This window comes from Coenobita brevimanus, chromosome 22 (assembly GCF_032717465.1).
Source record: "Coenobita brevimanus isolate Jiangsu-jjx chromosome 22, ASM3271746v2, whole genome shotgun sequence".
Classification (NCBI taxonomy): domain Eukaryota; kingdom Metazoa; phylum Arthropoda; class Malacostraca; order Decapoda; family Coenobitidae; genus Coenobita; species Coenobita brevimanus.
In genome coordinates this window covers 5,151,025-5,171,477 of record NC_136975.1, presented here as the reverse complement: position 1 = coordinate 5,171,477, position 20,453 = coordinate 5,151,025, and positions in this window count along the sequence as shown.

Genomic DNA, 20,453 nt, shown 5'->3' with positions numbered 1-20,453 from the left:
GGAACTAATCGCGTTTGACTGACAACACTGAAAATGCATAAATGAGGATGCAATAGGACGCAAATCAACCACTGCAAATTCAAACTTCAGAAAGACAAGGCAATAACGTACGTGAATGCTATCACACGCGCAAGCACGCACGCATGCGCGCGCGCGCACACACACGCACGCACACACACACACACACACACACACACACACACACACACACACACACACACACACACATGCACGCGCGCGAGTGAGGCTGGAAATGTGGTGAGGTGAAGTGAGATTAGGTGAGATGAAGTGAGGAGGAGAGATACTGGAAATGAGGTGAAGTATGATGGGATGAGGTGGAAGGATATTTGAAATGATGTGAGATGAGGAAGAGGGAGACTGGAAATAAGGTTAGGTGAGGTGAAGAGAGGTTAAGTGAGGTGAGACAGAGGAGGTGAAAAATGAGGTCAAGGAAGAAGAGGCAGAAGATGAGAGCTGAGATGCAATACAAGGTGTGATAAAGGAAGATGTGGGGTAATATCAGAGGAAAAGGAGAGACAAAATGAAAGAGAGAATGACGAAAGAAAGATAAAATAAGAATATGAAAAGATATGAGAGAGAGAGAGAGAGAGAGAGAGAGAGAGAGAGGTAGAAAGAAAATGTAAAAATATCAAAATTCAAGAGATGGTATCAGGGAGAAATTCGAGAATAAAGCGAGAAAGTGATAAAAGATGCGGTGAAAATACTGGAGCGAGGAAAGGGCGAAAGGAGGGAATTTCTGACGGCGAATAAATGATAAGAGGGAGTAAAGGAGGGATAGATAGACAGATAGATAGATAGACAGTTATACAGAGATAGAGACTGACAGACATAAAAGCAGATAGATAGGGATTTAGATACTAAGAGAGAGAGAGAGAGAGACAGAGAGAGAGAGAGAAACTGATGATAATGGTGATGCTGTTGATAATGATGATGATGATGATATCCGCTTTTAGGCAAGTTATTCGCTCACCCATATAACAATTACAGTTGTCTTGAATAACTACCCGGTACTGTGGTAGAGTTATCAGACCTCCTTCAATAGTTTCAGAATGTGTGTGTGTGTGTGTGTGTGTGTGTGTGTGTGTGTGTGTGTGTGTGTGTGTGTGTGTGTGTGTGTGTGTGTGTGTGTGTGTGTGTGTGTGTGTGTGTGTGTGTGTGTGTGTGTGTGTGTGTGTTTTGACTGTCCGAGAAGGATCTTGCTTAAGTCTGACGTCTCGTAGAGAAAAAGACTGACGCATACTGAGAGAGAGAGAGAGAGAGAGAGAGAGAGAGAAATTGGCCATGAGAGGCACTGAAGAGAAAGGGACTGGAAGCCTGACTCGGCATGATTAAAACGCGACGCTCCCTCCTTCCTTCCCCGACCCAAAACCTCTTATCCATCACTTGACAACCCATCCCTCGGAATCATATATAACTCTCACTACTACACCTCTCCCCTCTTCGCCTCCCCTCGCTAGGACGTGATCGCTTTTCCCCTCTCGCCGACTCAACCCCTCTCTCTCTCTGTCTCCCTTCCTCCGATCGGTCCATTTCAGCATTATTTTTTTTTTTGCTTTCGTCTTCCATTTGTCTCCCACGTTTGTCATATGTCTGAGTTCCCGTCTCCTTCGCTCATTTCGTCTGTCTCACCTCTCGTCGTCTCCCGATTATCACTTTTTCCTCCTCACTCCCCTTCATTGGTTTCCTCCCTCGTCCTTCTTCCTTCCTTCCTTCCCTCTCTCTCTTCCCTCAGCATTTTCTCAGTCTTCCCCTCCTTCACCCTACCACTCTGATATGCTCGCTTCCTCCTTGGTCACGATGCAGTCTACTACTTTTTCCCTTGCCTTTGTCTCCTTCTCAGTTTAGTTTATTCACTGTTTATCTTCTTCATTAGCACCTGCATTCACTCGATAATATAAGCAGGCTCTCGTTTAGTTATCAGTTCTTCTTTAGTTTGCATTATCAGTCATTTATTCAATATATCACCTTTTCTCTCTTCTTTCTCGTCGTCGCTTACCTTCTCCTTACCTACCGCTACAATGCGAATTATTATTTATGTCCGAAATGGCATGTGGATTTAAGTACAACGGTAGATCACCATCGTGAATCTTGCTTCGTGTAGTAGTAGTAGTAGTAGTAGTAGCAGTAGTAGTAATAGCAGTAGTAGTAGTAGTAGTAGTAGTAGTTGTTGTTGTTATTGTTGTTGTGACCCCAGGCACAACTGGACGTGAGCCCAGTGGACTGCGGGCTGAAACCTCGTCCTCCTTTGGGGGATATGGAGGGAACTAATGGACGTTTGCATACCTAGGAAACTCCACTGCCCTATTATAACGCGGCCGCCACGTGAAGGCATCCCTCTCCAGCAATACGTTATCGTAGTAGTAGTAGTAGTAGTAGCAGTCCATGAGTTACAGTAGTAGTCCTGGGTTCATCTGAAATGTGAACTCAGCGGACTGCAGGCTGAAGTCGCCCTCCTCCAACAGCTCAGTATTTTCCTTTCGAGAGACAGGGGAGTAGCTGAGAGGCAACATCGCAGCTTAAACAAACAGGGGCAGAAGCTATAAAGGACAGTATAGATATAAAGCAGTAAAGCCCAGGGAATGAAAAAGCATAATGAAACTGATCTCACCACATGACCAGAGGCAAGAATTAAAGAGCAGGTAGTGACGCTGTACCTTTAAACAGATTTTAACACGTAGCATTTTAACACGTAACATTTTAACACGTAATATTTTAACACGTAACATTTTAACACGTAACACTTTAACCCGTAACATTACACGTAACATTTTAACACGTAACATTTTCACACGTAATACGGCCTCCATTACACTGCCATCATTCGTACCTGCTCGGGGTGTGTTTCAGCAGACTATACTCTTTTTACTCTAACTTGGCCTAAAACTACCACTTCTCGGTCTTGAATACTGCCACAGCAATAGATTAATACTAGATTATAATGCTAGTCACGAAGAAGTGCTATGGAAAAGATGTAGAGTCATGGTGTTGTCCTTTCCTGCCACTGAGCTACGTAATATAAGCTACTAAAGGACGAGAATCTGGCGTTAAAGTGAGACAACTATAGTCAAAGGTTGCATATAACATTACAGGTAAATAAAAAATCATATGAAGATAGTAATAATAAGCTAAAAAAAATAATAATAAAATAGTTCAACATTTTCAGGTTAAACATAGCCATCAGTTACGGGATGATATAAAAAAATTAAGCAACACACATGATAGGAAGGGAAACACACACACACACACACACACACACACACACACACACACACACACACACACACACACACCGTAATGAAACAGAACTCTGCCAACCATAACCAGACGCAATAATAATCAAAGAAGAGGCCATAGTATTGTCAAATTTTCCCTCACGTAGGACAGCTACCCATTACCGTGACGATGCCTGCTTGTAGCGCTAAGAGGATGTAGACACTAATACTATAATGGAGAACTGCGTAGCTTGCATGCAGGGGGGAAAATGACTAATATTGTAACAGCACTGAATATCGGGGTCTAAAATCCACACGCTCTACCTCTCTCCCTTCTCGACTTTCCTTGCTCCTTCCCTCTTTCCTCTCGACTTTCCTTTCTCTCTTCTCCTCTTTCCTTTCTCTCCCCTCCTTTCTTCCCTATCTCTTCTCTCCTTTCAATTCTCCCTTCATCCCTCTCTCTTCTCTCCTTTCCTTTATCCCTCCTTCTCCCTTCTTCCCTCTCTCTTCTCTCTTTTCCTTTATCCCTCCTCCCTTCTTCCCTCTCTCTACTTTCGTTTCTATTCTCCCTCTCTCTTCTTTTCCTTCCTTTCTCACTCTTTCTCCCTTCTTCCCTCGCTTTCTCCCCTCTTAATTTCAAGATCTGATTTAATGCCTTCAGTTCGGTGACATTTATTGCTGATTACTGTTGTTGTTGTTGTTGTAGTAATATTGTCATTATTATTTTTGTTCTTTTTGTTTTTGATATTCTCTATCTATCTATTGCCAGACGCCTCAATCCCATTTGGGGTGGCCACAAACAAATCGCCTCCAAGTCGCACTGTCCCCCGCCATTTCACTCCCCTGCTCCCAGCTCACACCCCCCTCTCATATACCTCTCCACCCCATCCCTCCATCTCATCCTCGGCCTCCCCCTCCCTCTTTCCCCCTCCACCTCACTCACATGCACTCTCTTCGTCAGTCTTTCACCCTCCATCCTCTCCACATGGCCAAACCACCTCAGTGTGTTCCTCATAACGCTTCCTATCACATCCACATCAACACCACAACGCTCCTTTATATCCTCATTCGTCAGCCTGTCTCTCCATGTGACTCCACAGGCTCCTCTTAAATAACTCATTTCCACTGCTCTCACTCTTGACTTGTGTCCTTCCAACAACGTCCAAGCTTCACTTCCGTACGTTAGAGTTGGTAACACAATACTGTCATGTAGTAACTTTTTCACTTCCATGCTCACTTCCCTGTTTCTTATCACTGCTTTCAAGGAACCAGCAACCTTTCTTCCCTGCTGTACCTTTTCAAGCACTTCACCCTCCAAACCTCCATCCTTACTCATCACACTACCCATGTACTTCAATGTACTCACATTTTCCAATTCCTCACCATCCAACCTCGCTGTACATTCACTGACTTCACCTCTCTCAAAGACCATCTCTTTACTCTTCCCTACATTCACTTTTAGATTCCGTTTCTTACACACACTCTCAAATTCATCCACCAAGCCTTGCAGCTCCCCTTCGTCTTCACTCAACAACACAGTATCATCTGCAAACAACAGTACAGGGAGTTTCCAAACACTATCCTCTCTCACCAGGGCCACTCCAACATCCACTACCCTACCTTGTACCTCTTTTATTACCCCATCCATGTACAGATTGAACAACCATGGAGACATGACACATCCCTGTTTCAAACCAACTTTCAAAGAGAAAAATTCACTTAGTTCACCATCCACACGCACTGCAGCCTTCGTACCATCGAATATACTCTTCACAGCATTCAATAACTTTCCATCTACTCCATATATTCTTAACACTTTCCACAATCCTTGTCTATCCACCCTGTCATATGCTTTCTCCAAATCCATGAAAGCCGCATACAACTTCTTTCCCTTCTCTAGAAACTTTTCCACTAAAGATCTGAGAATGAATATCTGGGCCCGTATGCATAAAAGGTCCTGGGACCTAGGAACTAGTCGCAAGTCGTAGGAACTGATTTCAAGTCGCAGGACTTGTTTATAAACGCTCCCACGTCCTAGGACTGGTCCTAAGACACGGAGATTTTACTACACAACCTCTTCCCTTCCTAAAGCCTCCCTGTTCTTCTCCAACTAATTTCTCTGTTCTTTCTCTAACTCTGTCAATAAGTATCCTACCATACACTTTTCCTATTATACTAAGAAGACAAATGCCCCTATGATTACCACACACTTCTTTTTCCCCTTTTCCTTTGTACAAGGAAATAATTATACCTGACTTCCAATCCTCTGGGACTCTACCTTCCTCCCAGGCCAATCTGCACATCTTCCACATCCATTCTACTACTATCTCTCCCCCATGCTTCAGCATTTCACCACACACTCCATCAATTCCTGGGGCTTTCCCTGATTTAACTTTCTTCATTGCTTCCACAACTTCTATCCTACTGATTTCTTTCTGTCTTCTCACCTCCCTCCTTCTCCCAGCCATTCCCCAGCCACATATACTTGCATTACTCCCATCCTCTACGTTCAACAATTCCTTAAAGTGTTCTCTCCATCTGCTCACTTTTTCTCCCTTCTCCACTAGTAATCTACATTTTTATCTATCACTCTCCTGCTAACTTCACTTCCACCCTGTCTTACTCTTTTCACCTCTCTCCAGAACATTTTCTTACAGTCCCTCCACTTTACACTCAAATTCCTTCCAAATTCCTCATCCACTCTCTTCTTACTCTCTCTTACTAATCTTTTCACCTCTCTCTTTCTTTCTACATATAACTCTCTCTTCCGCCTCTCAACCTCTTCCACGCCCCTATTTCTCATCCATTCATTGTATGCTTTCTTCTTTTGTGCCACAGCCTGTTTCACCTCTTCAGTCCACCACGCTGTTCCTTGCACCCCCTCCGTCTTCTCTTCCTTCCACACACCACATCACATGCTGCACATATTTCTTCTGTAAATATCTTACACACACCTTCCACGTCTCCCATCTGCTCCAATTCATATTTGCTCAATCGTTCCTCCACTTCTCTCTTATACTCTGCCTTTTTCTCATCCTCTTGTAACCTTTCCACTCTCCTTGCAACTACTCCTTCCTCTCGTCTTTCCCTTCTTCTATTCCTCCAACTTACTTGAACTTTAATTCTGGCCATCACCAAGTAGTGGTCAGAAAGTCCACTCCCCCAACCTCTACACACTCTTGCATACATTACACATCTTCGCATCCTTTCATCCACACACACATAATCAATCATTGCCTTCCTTTCATTCAGTTCACCACCCACCCTTCTCAACACTCGCCATGTATACCTGTGGATCATTTTATGCCTGAAGAGGGTATTGGCTATCACCAACCCCCTCCCAGCACAAATGTCCACTAACGCACTCCCATTCTCATCTATCTCAGCAGGCACACCCCACTCACCAACTATTCCATCCACCTTCACATTCCCAACTTTACCATTCATATCACCAATCAAAAACACTCTCTCATTCCTTCCAAACTTTTCCATGCACACTTCTACATTTGTCCAGAACTCTTCTCTCACTCTTCTAGCACGATCTTGCGTTGGCGCATACACACACACAATCGCCCACATTTGTATTCCAACTTTCAACTTTACCCACACAATCCTTGACCCAACTGATCCATACTGTCTTATGCTCCTCTTCCATCCTTTACTCACAACTATACATACTCCTTCCTTTGCCATCTCATTCTCACCTACTCCTGCACATATACCCCATCCATACTCCCATTCTCTCACACTTTCTCCTCTCCATTTTGTTTCAGTTATTCCACATACATCCACTGTCGCATCCTCAAGCACCTGGACAATCTCTCTCTCTATCACCTCATCACTCGCTCCCCTTACATTCCAGGTTCCAATTACAATGTCCTTTGTCCGGTCCTTGGTCGTCATCGTTCGGTCAGTCCTTGTCCGAGGCTTATTGTTTGTTTTTTTTAGTTAGTTGTTTTCCGGGGAGGGGCACTAACCCTCCGCCAACCCTTTTAGTCGCCTTTTACGACAAGCAGGGATACTGGGGGAGTATTCTTGAAAACCCCCCCTACCCCCAGGGGGTATATTAGTTTTATTATTACCCCAGGGGATATTAGTTTTATTATTAGCATTATTATATGGTACTAGTAGTAGTAGTAGTAGTAGTAGTAGTAGCAGTAGTAGTAGTAGTAGTAATAGTGGTAGTGGTAGTAGTAGTAGTAGTAGTAGTAGTAGTAGTTGTTGTTGTTGTTGTTGTTGTTGTTGTTGTTGTTGTTGTTGTTGTTGTCGTCGTCGTCGTATTGAACATAAAACAAAGGAATATCGTTGCTGGAACTGCTATGTAATATTAAGCAAACCCAAATATCAAAAACCTAGAAGTACAAATACAAACGTTAATACAGAGACTAGGAGAGGGAGACGCATCACGTGTACTATATCCCTTTCACCTTAACTTGGCCCAGACATTCATCCTTTTGCAGCTTATTTCACGTGGTTCAGTGGGAGAAAATGACAATGCTATGGCTCTACATCCTTTTCATAGCACCTCTTCGTGACTAGTACCATGATCATAACTTTTCTTACAACTCAGCGTTCGAAAAGGAGAGACGTCAATTTTAGGTCAAGTAAAAGAAGTATAGAATAGGTGGAGATGAGAGACAATAAGAGATATGTATTACCCACCGTGTAACTAAGGGCAAGGCTTAATTAGCTGTGTGTCGAGGCTTAAGCTGGTATTAACTTCTTTACCTGCTTAATTAACGGTAGAAGGAAAGGTAGAATTATCAGTAAGTGGTGCTATAATTAAGAGATGAAACGCTCCCTCCGCCACTTACTTTACTGCTTACAAGAGAAACTTTATATTTTCAGCTTCCCAGGCAGTATATAGGCTGGCAACAAACTTACAATTCCATAAATAAACAAATAAGTATATTACTAGATGATAATAATAATAATAAACGATAAAGTAGTAGTAGTAGAAGTAGTAGTAGTAGTTGTAGCAGATTTGTAGTCGCTGAAGTAGGAGTAGCAGTAGCACTAACAGTAACATCAATAACAGCAATAAAAAAATAACAAATATAATAACAACAAATGTAATTCCAAACCCACCAACCAGCCACACATACACTTACACAAAAACACACTGAGCTACACTACCCACCCACCAAGCCACAAAAAGCAGCCTCTCTCTCTCTCTCTCTCTCTCTCTCTCTCTCTCTCGCATACATAAACAAACACTGGAGTCTTGTATGCTACACAGGCACATTCATTTTACACTCATTCACTCTTGGACACTCATTCTCTCATTCATTCTCTCTCTCTCTCTCTCTCTCTCTCTCTCACGTCCACTCTCACACCTTTCCCACATGATTGATTGATGATGATGATGATGAGAAGGAGGAGGAGGAGGAGGAGATAGCTAAGATTTATGCCCACTGACTACAAGGAATCGTTAAGACACACATTAATCTATGCTGAAGTCCCAATGGAAGACCACCACGAACAATCGAGTTATACAGCCAGGTCCCCATTGTTCTGCTAGGTGACACGCAGGAGAATATTACCCTGCGATACGTACGAATAAACAGCCAAGGAAGAAGTGTTATGGAGAATTATTAGCTGACACGGATAGGGGCTTTCATTCTTCACCTTCTCTCTCTCTCTCTCTCTCTCTCTCTCTCTCTCTCTCTCTCTCTTAAAACACACATTTTCGCATCTTACTTTTAATTTTTTTGCACTTTCGTTTTCTCAAATGGACTTCCTCGAAAAACCTCCCGCACATAGACTTTCACACACACACACACACACACACACACACACACACACACACACACACACACACACACACACACACACACACTTTCGGTCGTATTCTAAATGGCTTTGAAATTTTGGTAAAGTCTGTTCCTCAGCGATATATTATGTGTATTGTACCTTATATTTCTCTTTTAGCATTATTTTAATAGTCATGGTAACTACGTGGATTACTTCATTAATGTCCAATATAATGAAGAAAAAAATGAGAGATAATAGCTCGCTCCCTAGCACCTCTGCCTAAGCGATTTATTTTGGGGAACTGGTTCGTTTAATATCCTTTTGCACGTTTTCTATGCAGAGTACGGGGATTAGAGAGTGACTTCTGTAACACGGAGACGAGGATTAATGTGTAATAAGCTAAATAAGTCGCTTAGAAAAAAGTGTTAGGGAGCTTACGTAATCTACCTAAATACAGGCCTCACTCCCTCACATAATCGTAAAATCACGGAGAGTTAGGAATGGGGTAGAAGAGTTATATACATGGCACAGACGATGATATAGACGATGGTGACAGTAGAGAGTGCTGTGTTAGGAGGGTAGGACGGATATCAGGTAAAGACGATGAAACAGAGGATACTGGTTATTACTGTGGTACGAGGCTCATCTGAAAGTAAGACCTTCTCTTCCATAATTATGTTCATTTCTACCCTGTTTCTCCCCACACACCCACACCCTTTCCTCACACCCACTCACCCCATCACAGAATTCCCACTTCATTCTAAACACACCCACACTCCTTTCTCACACCCACACACACCGTCACTGAATCCCTACATCACCCCCACATCCCTTCCTCACACCCACCTACCCCATCACAAAATCCATACTTCATCCCACATCCCTTCCACACACTCACTCACCCCGTCAGCGATTATCGTGCTGAAACGGGTCGGAATTTGAGCAAGGTTCATAAAATTCCTGAAAATTATAGTTCCATGCTGTTAACACCTCAATAAAGATGTAAATGCCTGCCATAATCTTAGTATATTAGGGACTCTAACTCAAAACGTCTTTATTTTTGTTGTAATGGCGTAATGGCACCATCATCTTCAACATTGTCTCTCTCTCTCTCTCTCTCTCTCTCTCTCTCTCTCTCTGTATGTCTGTTATATGACAGTATTCTGTGTGAGACGGTAGTAACCTCGTTCATAAAACTTGATGGGCGTCTGTGTACCTGTGCGAGGGTCCTTGTAAAATATGAAGGCACTCCTCCCTCACCCCTTTCATTTTGGTCTGGTAGTCTGTGTATCAGCCACCACATAACACACCCTACAAGTAACGCGTGAACGATCTTAACATGGTTTGGCTTGTCTATGGAAGGCATTACACGGCCGAAATGCTCCTCACTCAGTGTTTTGCACTGCACAGAAGGGACATAACGAGTTTGGCAATGACCATATCTATAGAAAGAATGTTTGGGGTAATAATGTATATTTCGGTAACTGTAATAAACGTCTGCATGGTACTCATGATGATGACAAATCCCCAGACGGCAATGACTAGTGTAATAAGATGGCCCTCACCGTGAAATACGCACTTCATGCTGTTTCAGTGACATACAATCGGTAATGAATACATATGAAGTTTCATTTCAATGTCTGCCCCAATAGGCCTCGTTTTTTGCCAAAAAGGTTAATTCCAACAACCTTCTGTCATCATTCTGATCCCTGTTCTCATCCACTGCACTCACTCCCACACCCACACCACACACTTTACTAACAACATTAACCCCCTCACTCTTAACACTACTCCCTTGTCCATGAATCTCTGTCCCACATATTCCCACATCCACAATATCCACTTCACCATCTACAACACCCATCCCTCCACCCACAGCACCCATCCCACACACACACATCCTTTCACCCACCCTTCTCTCACTTACAGGACACAAACCCTACTCTCACATGCACACCCAAAAGACCCACTCCCACGCCCACAACATCCACCCCTCCATCCACAAAGCACAAAGCCCACACCACACTCAGTGCCACAGATAGATAGATAAATAGATAGATATGTTTATTGGCCACAGCTTACAAATCAGGCACTGCAAAAAGAAGCCAAAATACATGAATTCCAATAATCGTTGTACACATATAAAAGCTAATAGATAACTGCAGTTCAAAAGATAATCCATAAATCAAAACTGACGAGTACAGCTGCAGAAGGCATCGACTGAACAAAGAACATAATTATACAACCGTGAAATGTCAAGGGTAAAATAACATACAGCACCATTTGTGAACTTCGAAAACAGATCGTGTAAGGAATTTGTCATAAAGGTCTCGAATGTATTGTTTATGACACACACACACACACACACACACACACACACACACACACACACACACACACACACACACACACACACACACTAGCATCCTCGCAAAGACATAGGTTCGCTTGCATACACAGCGGTGGCTCAATCGGTAGAGAGGTGGCCTGCAGTCCTTACGGACCCAGGTTCGAATCCCGGCTGGGGCAGGGAACAGTTTAAGGATTTGAATTTCATTAAATCAGGCTTTACTGATCTACCAGAAGACCCGCCGACATGTCGTAAAAATACCCCCGCTAATACCAATACACCAGTCCTGTATGAGACAGCCCTGGCATGTATTCAATATGGACGGTGGGTGTTAGCGCCGAAGTGGTGACATGTAGAGGTGTATGGTATGTAGGAGGACTGCTGGGCCTTGATAGCGGGCTGTGAAGCCTATGCCCAGCGTCGGACACATAAAATATATATATATATATATAATCAGACATTCCTCCAACTACATCACCCACTCCAAATCAACATTTCCCATTCCCACGCCCACAAAGCCGACTTCCTCTCGCATCAGCCACAAAACTCACTTCACTCACTTCTCAATCCCTCTCCTTCCCACACATAAAGCACAATATCCACTCAACATACTCTTGTCCACTCTTAAATACGCGACACCCGCCTCCCACATCACCCATAGCTCTCAGACCTCCAAACACACACACACACACACACACACACACACACACACACACACACACACACACTTACAGTTACAACACTCTCCCGTCCACTAACAAAAACCAGTATTCATTAAACATTCACACCATGCACCCCTCTCTCGCACCCATAACACCCACATCCACAGCCACAAAACTAACCTCTCTCTCTCTCTCTCTCTCTCTCTCTCTCTCTCTCTCTCTCTCTCTCATCCACAGCATTCCTTTTCCTCACACATCAACCACCAAAACCACCTCCACTCACTCTTCCACCCACCTCCCACACCCACACACACACACACAGCACCCACTCTACTTCCACTTTCACCCATCTCCCACCCTCAGGCCCAGAACACCCACACCCACACCAGGGAGGGCCAAGTGTGTGAGTGGCTGTGCGTTACGGCCTCTTGCGGGTAATTAAGGGGCGGTGTGGCCTGGCCCTGATGATGTGGCCACGGTTGCTTATGAGCCCGCTTATTGCACGTAAACAATCCACAGCTTCCCGGAGAGGTGGCCTGCAGCGGGGAGGAAGCGGAAGGAAGGGAGAGGAGCTGGAGAGAGGGCAATACTTCCCTCACTGCTCTGGACACTGGAAGGAAGAGGATATTTCTTGTTTTCCTTTCCTCGTGTTTCCTTGTTTTTTTTCTTTTCTTTCCTTCTTTTTCCGTTCCTTCTTCGTATTTTCTTGAGTTTATTTTTCTTCTTCATGTTTCTTTTTCTTACTGTTTCTTCTTCTGTTCTTCTTTTCTTCCTCTTTTTCTTCCTCTTCTGTTTCTTTGCTTTTCTTCTTGTTCATTTCATCACCTTGTTCTTTTCTTCCTGTTCTTTAGTTGCTGTTGTTGTTGTTGTAGTTTCTCCTCCTTCTCCTTTTCTTCCTTCTTTTCCTGTTTCTTGTTTTTGTTTTTATTTTATTTTTATTTTTTTTCTTTCATCTTCGTCTTTCTTCTTTTTCTTCTTCTTCTTGTCTTCTTATCCTCTTTGTTTTCTTCTTCTTCTTTTTATCTTCTTTTTCTTCTTCTTCTTCTTCGTCGTCGTCGTCGTCTTCTTCTTCTTCTCTTCGTCTTTCTTCTTTTTCTCTGCGCCTGCGAGAACTCCATGCTAAACTTTGTGCTCTTAACACTTTTACTAAGACTAGAACATTAATTCGTCCACACTTTCTCTCCATCCTGTTTAATTCAACTTTATCAATGCAAATGAGCAATATACAGCTTAATCTCTAGGTAGGAATAAAGGAACAGGGAGGGATAAGAGGTTAAGAGATAGGAATGCGTCTCTCTCTGCGTCTCCAGCATTACTAGAGATTGTTTCGATCGTGCTATCTCCAGCTGGTTTTATTTACCTTAGAGACTTTATTCCTTTGCTGCCAAGGACGACTTTACCTTCTACCTTATTCATGCCATTTCCAGACTATTATTATTATTATCATTATTATTATTATTATTATTATTGTTGTTGTTGTTGTTGTTGTTGCTGATGCTGTTGCTGCTGTTGTTATTATTATTATTACTGTTATTATTATTATTATTATCATTATTATTATTATTGTCGTTGTTGTTGCTGCTGCTGCTGCTGTTGTTGTTTTTGTTGTTGTTGCTGTTATTATTATTATTATCGTTATCATTATTATTATTATTATTATCATTATTATCATTTTTATTATAACCATCATTATTTTGTGTTGTCTCCATACTGCTTTATCCAGCTTTATAAATGCCCCTAAAAAAAATTAATGGCTTCACGGACAGGCGAGTTTCAGTAGGGAGAGGTAAGAGGCTACGAGACAGCAATACAACTCTCACTGCTCCTTGACCTTTGTATTACTGGGAAGAGATTGCTTTATACGTGTTGTCTCTAGACGAATTAATCTAGCTTAAGAGTTATTTTAATTCATAACCAAAAGGAATATTCTAGTTTATTCCTGCTATCGCCAAAAAGTGTTGTTTCGGAAACTACTTAAATAACAGGTGTTACTTAAACGGTCTTTCTCAGAATCTGTCACCATGCTGATTGAAAAAAAAAAAAAGAAAAAAAAAAAAGAAAAAAACGCCACATTAAGCACCGATACTGGGCTGTCTCGGAAATTATTAAAGCTACAGCGACCTCCGCCCATCCCCGGGAATATTAGCAAGCTTGGAAATGCTGGGTGGTAAGAGAGACAGACGGAACTTGATTTTTTTTTTCTCTACACAGAACCCATCTTCAGGGATGGGTTCTGTGTAGCCTGAAATGTTAGAAAAAATAAAGACTTAAAGCTCTAACCTGTCTATCTCCCACCCAACATTTCCACTTGTCACAATGGTTATCTACATTAGCATGCGTGTTTGCTCGACCAAATTCAACATTCAAGTATGGACGCCTATTACGTAAAAAGTCTGTCCTGGTCTTTCAACGCGTAGGAGCTCCAGAATATACAGCAGTGATTGTCTGGTTGATGGGAATGATGTAGCTGAGCGAGAGGGTAGGGATGGGGCGGTGTGTCGTCGTGGTTGTCTTGTGCTGAAATGGGAATTGAGGTGAACACTGTGAAGCGTCTCTCTCGCTGTTTTGGTTGATGAAGCCGATGTAGCAGACCGAGGGACAGGGGAGGAGTTCGATGGGTTTGCCGTGGCTGTGTGGCGCGCTGGTGACAAGTGGAATCCGCGAGTTGATGAGGAAGATCCTGTAGAGCGGTGGTGGGTTGTGGAGGTCCCATAAATCAGTACGATAAAGTTAGAACTACTGCATTCTCATAGTATCCGCTTGATTTTATTCAGCATGACAAGAGACTTTTCGAGCTGGAAGCTTTTCGTCTCATTAACTCTCCTCCTCTTACTGACTCCCTTCAACCTCTGTCTCTTCGCCGCACTGTTGCATCTTTATCTCTTTTCTATCGCTACTTTAATGGTCACTGCTCCTCTGAACTGTCTGCTTGCATTCCTCCACCTCTACGACGGGCGCGTAGCACCCGTCTGGCAGCAAACTCTCATCCCTTTTCTGTCCAACTCTCTAATGCAAGAGTTAACCGTTACTCCCAGTCTTTCATTTATGCAACAGGTCAGCTCTGGAACTGTCTCCCTCTGTATTTCCTGCTGCCTATGATCTCCAGTCTTTCAAACGCAGTGTGTCCAGGCATCTCAAAATGATCGGATCTTGAATTTGGCTCTCTCTTGTATTTTGTTTTTCTCTTGGAGGGAACTGTTACTGCGGGCTCATGGCCTTTGGTTCCTTCTTCCTCGCAAAATATATATATATATATATAGAATTTATATATACACATATATATATATATATATATATATATATATATATATATATATATATATATATATATATATATATATATATACACATTAACCCCATTTATTACACGAGGGCTCCTCAATGTCAACTAAAATCGTGTGTGGGCAGCAAGAATAAATTACGGAAGACGTGATTGTATTGAAAGGAATAACCCCTTCATCCTGGACACATATTCTTATATTCTCTCCTGGCTAAGTGTTCAGCACCGCTAGATAAGATGCTATTGGCCCGACAGTGCCACTCGATTCCGGTGTCCATTCATCCTTTGTGGGTTGACAGGTAAAATGAGTACCTAACGTAACGCCTAAAGAGGATAACTGTGGTACCCTAGGTACCCTAGAAGATGCAAAGCGCTTACATCCTTGGACACTGGGCGAATACTTCGTAACCCTCCACAGGCTCCAAAGTCTAAATTATGTAGACAAGCAGCGCAGTTAAGCGTTTCATTATATCTGCCCCTACTTTTTCCATCATATCATATTTCAATCCGGGAGACTTTATTTAGCTTAAATTGGGCGTATCCGGCGTGTAAAGGTTAATCCATACAAATAAAAGTCGTTTTCTGCTGATTTAAACTTCCTGCCTCCAGACGGCTTTATTGAACTCGGAGGAAATCTCTCTCAAGTCCAGAAAGTCTCTCCCAAACTCGACAAAACTACCTGGAAGTATTCAGTAAAAATATAAAGCATAAACTCTGACTGAACGGGTTAAGAGCGACAGTTCTGGGAATGACTACGACGAAGCCGAGGGGATTGGACGGGAGCAATGAACTGTTACGGTGAAAGAAAGTTTAGATGACGATAATTGGTTACTCAACATGCTTCAGTGACACTCTTTTCCCCTTCCTCCTCTCTCCTCAACAGGCAGAAAGACAGTGTGTGTGTGTGTGTGTGTGTGTGTGTGTGTGTGTGTGTGTGTGTGTGTGTGTGTGTGTGTGTGTGTGTGTGTGTGTGTGTGTGTGTGTGTGTGTGTGTAAACAAAGTAGCTCGACAAGTTTCATTCTATTTAAAACAAACTTTGCGGAAGGGCTGAGGATTAGGCAACGAGGAAACATTTCTTAGAATAACACATCAAAGGTCAAGGTCAAAGGTCAAAGGTCAAAGTGCGACCAATGCAAATTCAAATTAGAGTTTTCTTTTTTATCCTAATTAAAGTAAACATGGTGAATGGCTCAGGTTAATGCAATAACGACGAGAGTTTGAGCACTATCATTCAGAGGACAGGGTCGCGGGACAAGGTAGAAGTTCAGCCCGTGAGTCTGTGAATGAAAAAATAACTACAATACTTCTTATCTAATTTGGTGTAAAAATTAAAAGCCATCTAAGAGGTTGTCCAATTTTTTATTTTAGAACAACTAGCCAAAGGTCATGATCATACGTCAAGGTAAAATTTCAGATATTATTCGATTTATAGCCGTCTCTGTGGCAAGGTACAGAGTGAAGGCGCGAATAAAGGATATCGATTTTGAAAAAAGTAAATTAAAGGTCAAGGTCAGAGGGAAAGGTCAAAAGCCTAGGTCACCTTAGACATTTAATTTCGACCATACTTTGTGGAAAGGTTCGGGATTATACAAGGATGATGAGATGTAATTATAGGAGCAATCGGCAAAGGTAAAGGTGAGACGGCAAAGTCAAATGTTCGGCCCATAGACCAACTGCAGTCGTGCGGGTACTTAACTTTTTCTTGGGTGTACAGTAGCGGAAATAATTATTTACCCTCATGAGAACGGTAAATAACAAGACAGCAGGCAATAGCTTTTGAAATCCCGTAATGCAATCTCCGGAGGCAAATAAACTTTTCTTAGAATGGTGTAAAGTTCCAAAATCGTTCGAAAAAAAAAAAAAAAATGGAGCCTTATCACCATCCGTAAGTGTACAATCAAACACAAATGTCTGTTCACTTCCCCGCCTCTTTTTCACCGCTGGCTTCACGGGTACTTAATTGAGACGTAGTGAACAACGGTGCACATTTACACCCACAAATAAATGATAATAAACACCTTACTCCACAACGAAACCTTTGAAAAAATAAATAAATAAATAAAATCTCCCTCGTCTCTCCGAAAAATTAAAAAAAATATACAGGAAGAAACAGAACAAAAAAGAAGTCCTTGTTACAATAGAGATGATCACTGGGCTGCATGTGTATATCCATCTTTATCAGTCAATAGTCACACCACTTCCCCCTCGCCAGCACTTGAGCAGGATGGTTAGCAGGAAAGGAGGTTTGGTCAAGAAGGAACAAAAAGGTGAAAGAAAATACACACACACACACACACACACACACACACACACACAAACATACCATCTCCGCCGCTGCAAATGTGTTATGACTGAGCCAAGGCGGAGGGCAAATCCTAGCCACGACAAGAAGGATGATTCTTAACACTGCATGTGAACCTCATGTCAGGAACGAGAAGAAAAAGGGACCCGAAACGATTTTTACCCTCTCCTTGACCTTCTTCCAAAAATAGTTACAACTGACTCAGGGATTGGGAGTTTGTCTGAAAATTTAGTTTCCACGGGATGTCCTTAATGTATGCGTAGTTTTTGAATAATCCCACGTCATATATTCTCTTTTGAAATAAACAAAGTAAATAAACACACACACACATTTTATAGAGAGAGAGAGAGAGAGTTCCGGCGGGGAACTGAATAGATTGGAAATATGCATGTTTTACCACCAGTTCTCACACACCCAGGCTAAAAGGGGAATAAGAACAGAGGGCAAGGAAAGATCTTACATTATCCTTCATTTTTAAGACAGGGTATTGATTATATGTGTGCGTGTGAATCTCAAACCTGAAAGTCACACACACACACACACACACACACACACAGTCTCACCACCCTTTTTGCCTCAGCTGCAGTTGTGTTATGAGTCGCGTGGAGGGTGGAGGGCGGTGATGGATGTTGCTGACGACCTGACTGAATTACTCCCATCACCAGCGAGATTGTGGCCGGGGAAGAAGGACCGGAAACTGTTAGGAGGGGGACCAACACGAGCTGTGGCAGGGAGTGACTGTGGTAGAGGAGGATGGGACAGTGATGGTGTGGTGCAACTGTGGTGGTGGATATGATGGTGTGGTGGGAGTGGTGCTGTAGAATTGCGGTGGTGGACATGGTGGTGTGCTTGGAGCTTGGTTAGGGTAGGGAACTAACTGTGGCAGAGAAGAGTGAGACTTTGTTGGCTGTGGTGGTGTGGTGGAATCATGGTGGTGGATATGATGGTGTGGTGGGAGTTTGGTTATGGTATGGAGGTGAGTGCTGTGCTGCGGTAGTGTGTGGTGGTGAGTGAGATGACAGTGGATGTGGTGGGGTTTTGGCCGTGGTAGGACAGTACTGTGGTGGCTTGGTGGGCGTTTGGTTGTAGCTGTGGTAGTGGAGGAATAGTTGTGACTGCGGTAGGGGGATGTGCTTATGATGGCTGTAGTTGGGAAATCATGGATGATGGAGAAATATATAAGAGAGGGAGATGTGAGCTGGGGAAAGGACAAGCTGATGGCAGAGGACAGGCTGACATGGAGGCGATTCGTTTGCTGCCACCCATGACGGGATTAAGGCGTCTTGTGATAAAAATATATATAATTACTGGTAGGGGGGGGGGAAGTGGTGGCTGTGGTAGAAGCGTCAATGTGGCCTACAAATAAGAATCGGAAGGAGCTGTGGCAGGGAAGTGGTTGTGGCGAAGCTGGTGGTGTGGTGGACTACTGTTGTGTGGTAGGGATAGAGGAGACGGGTGGCTGTGGTGGCGTTAGGGAAGTTTGGCTGCAGTTGTGGTGGTGGTGGATGTGATGGTGGTGGATGTGTTTGTGGCTAGGGAAGCAATTTGTGGATACGATTATGGTGATGGGTGTTTGGTGTAGTGGGTGATGGTGGGTGTTATGGTGGTAGCTGTAATGACGTGGTGGGTCTATGGCTGTGGTGGTGAGGTGTGCTGCTCTGTTCCTTAATGCTGTGTGATGCTGCAGTGCCCCTTTATGCTGTGCTGCTGTCCTCTTTCATGCTTTGTTTACTGCCGAGTCCTACCATGCTGTATTGGTGTCTTCTTGCTGTGTGCTGGTGCTGTGTTCCTTTATATGTGTGTTGCTGTGTCTCTTCATGCTATGTGTTACTGTATTACCTTCATGCTGTGTTCATCAAAGCTGTGTATTCCAGCTTTATCCTCGCATGCTGTGTTATGTGCTGTGAGAGATATAGGGACTGACTGCTTCTACGTCCGGAGCCTGAATGTGTACTGTGATGGTGATTGTTATTGTTGTGGGGATGGGGGTATTGGTGGTGATGGTGGTGGTGGTGAGAGTGCCGCTGTGGTGATGGAGGTGATTACTATTCTGATATACTGGGCCTGGGAATAGATATATTGGCAACGGTGATTACTGCTTTTATAACTAAGGACTGTGCTAGAGAGGGAAGCCTTCATGTGGTGGCACTGATACAGCCAGCCGGCGCAACTACCTGGTTATACAAACTTCCTTTAACTACTTCCATAGGAGGAGAATGGAAAGCAGAGGGACAATTTGATCCTGTAGTCTAAGGGGTCCACATTTCATATGAACCTGGAGATACTATTACTACTACTACTATTACTACTGCTACTATGACTACTACTACTACAACATTACGAGAAGAGGTGTGTTGTTCGTGGTGGTTATTTTTTTATTACTGAAAAGATCAATAGCTACAATGATGGTGGTGGCTGAGATGACTGAATTAATTACTGGGAATATGTGCAATGATGGTGGTGATTAATTTTTTATTACTGTGGATCTCTTAAGCGGTAGTGGTGATTATTGAAACAAACTCACCAATAATCGCCTTTACTCTGACAGCATACCCAAAACTGAGTGAAATCGCCTAGCAGAAGCAAATATGAACGAACTATAAATTAAAATGACTAGTGCAGTGTTGAGGGTGGTATACTCGTACACTTTTTACATTTATTTGGCCTAAAACTGCCATCTATCCATACTGAATGCTGAGTTATGACAAGAGATTATCACGAGAGGGGGGGTTAGTTACGGTGAAGTGCTATGGAGAGGACGTAGAGCCACATCACTGTCTCTTTCTGTCACTGTGCTATAGGAAATAAGGCACAAAAGGAGGAAAATTTGCTTCCAGGTCAGTGTGAATGAACTAGAGAGGTAGTTAGTGA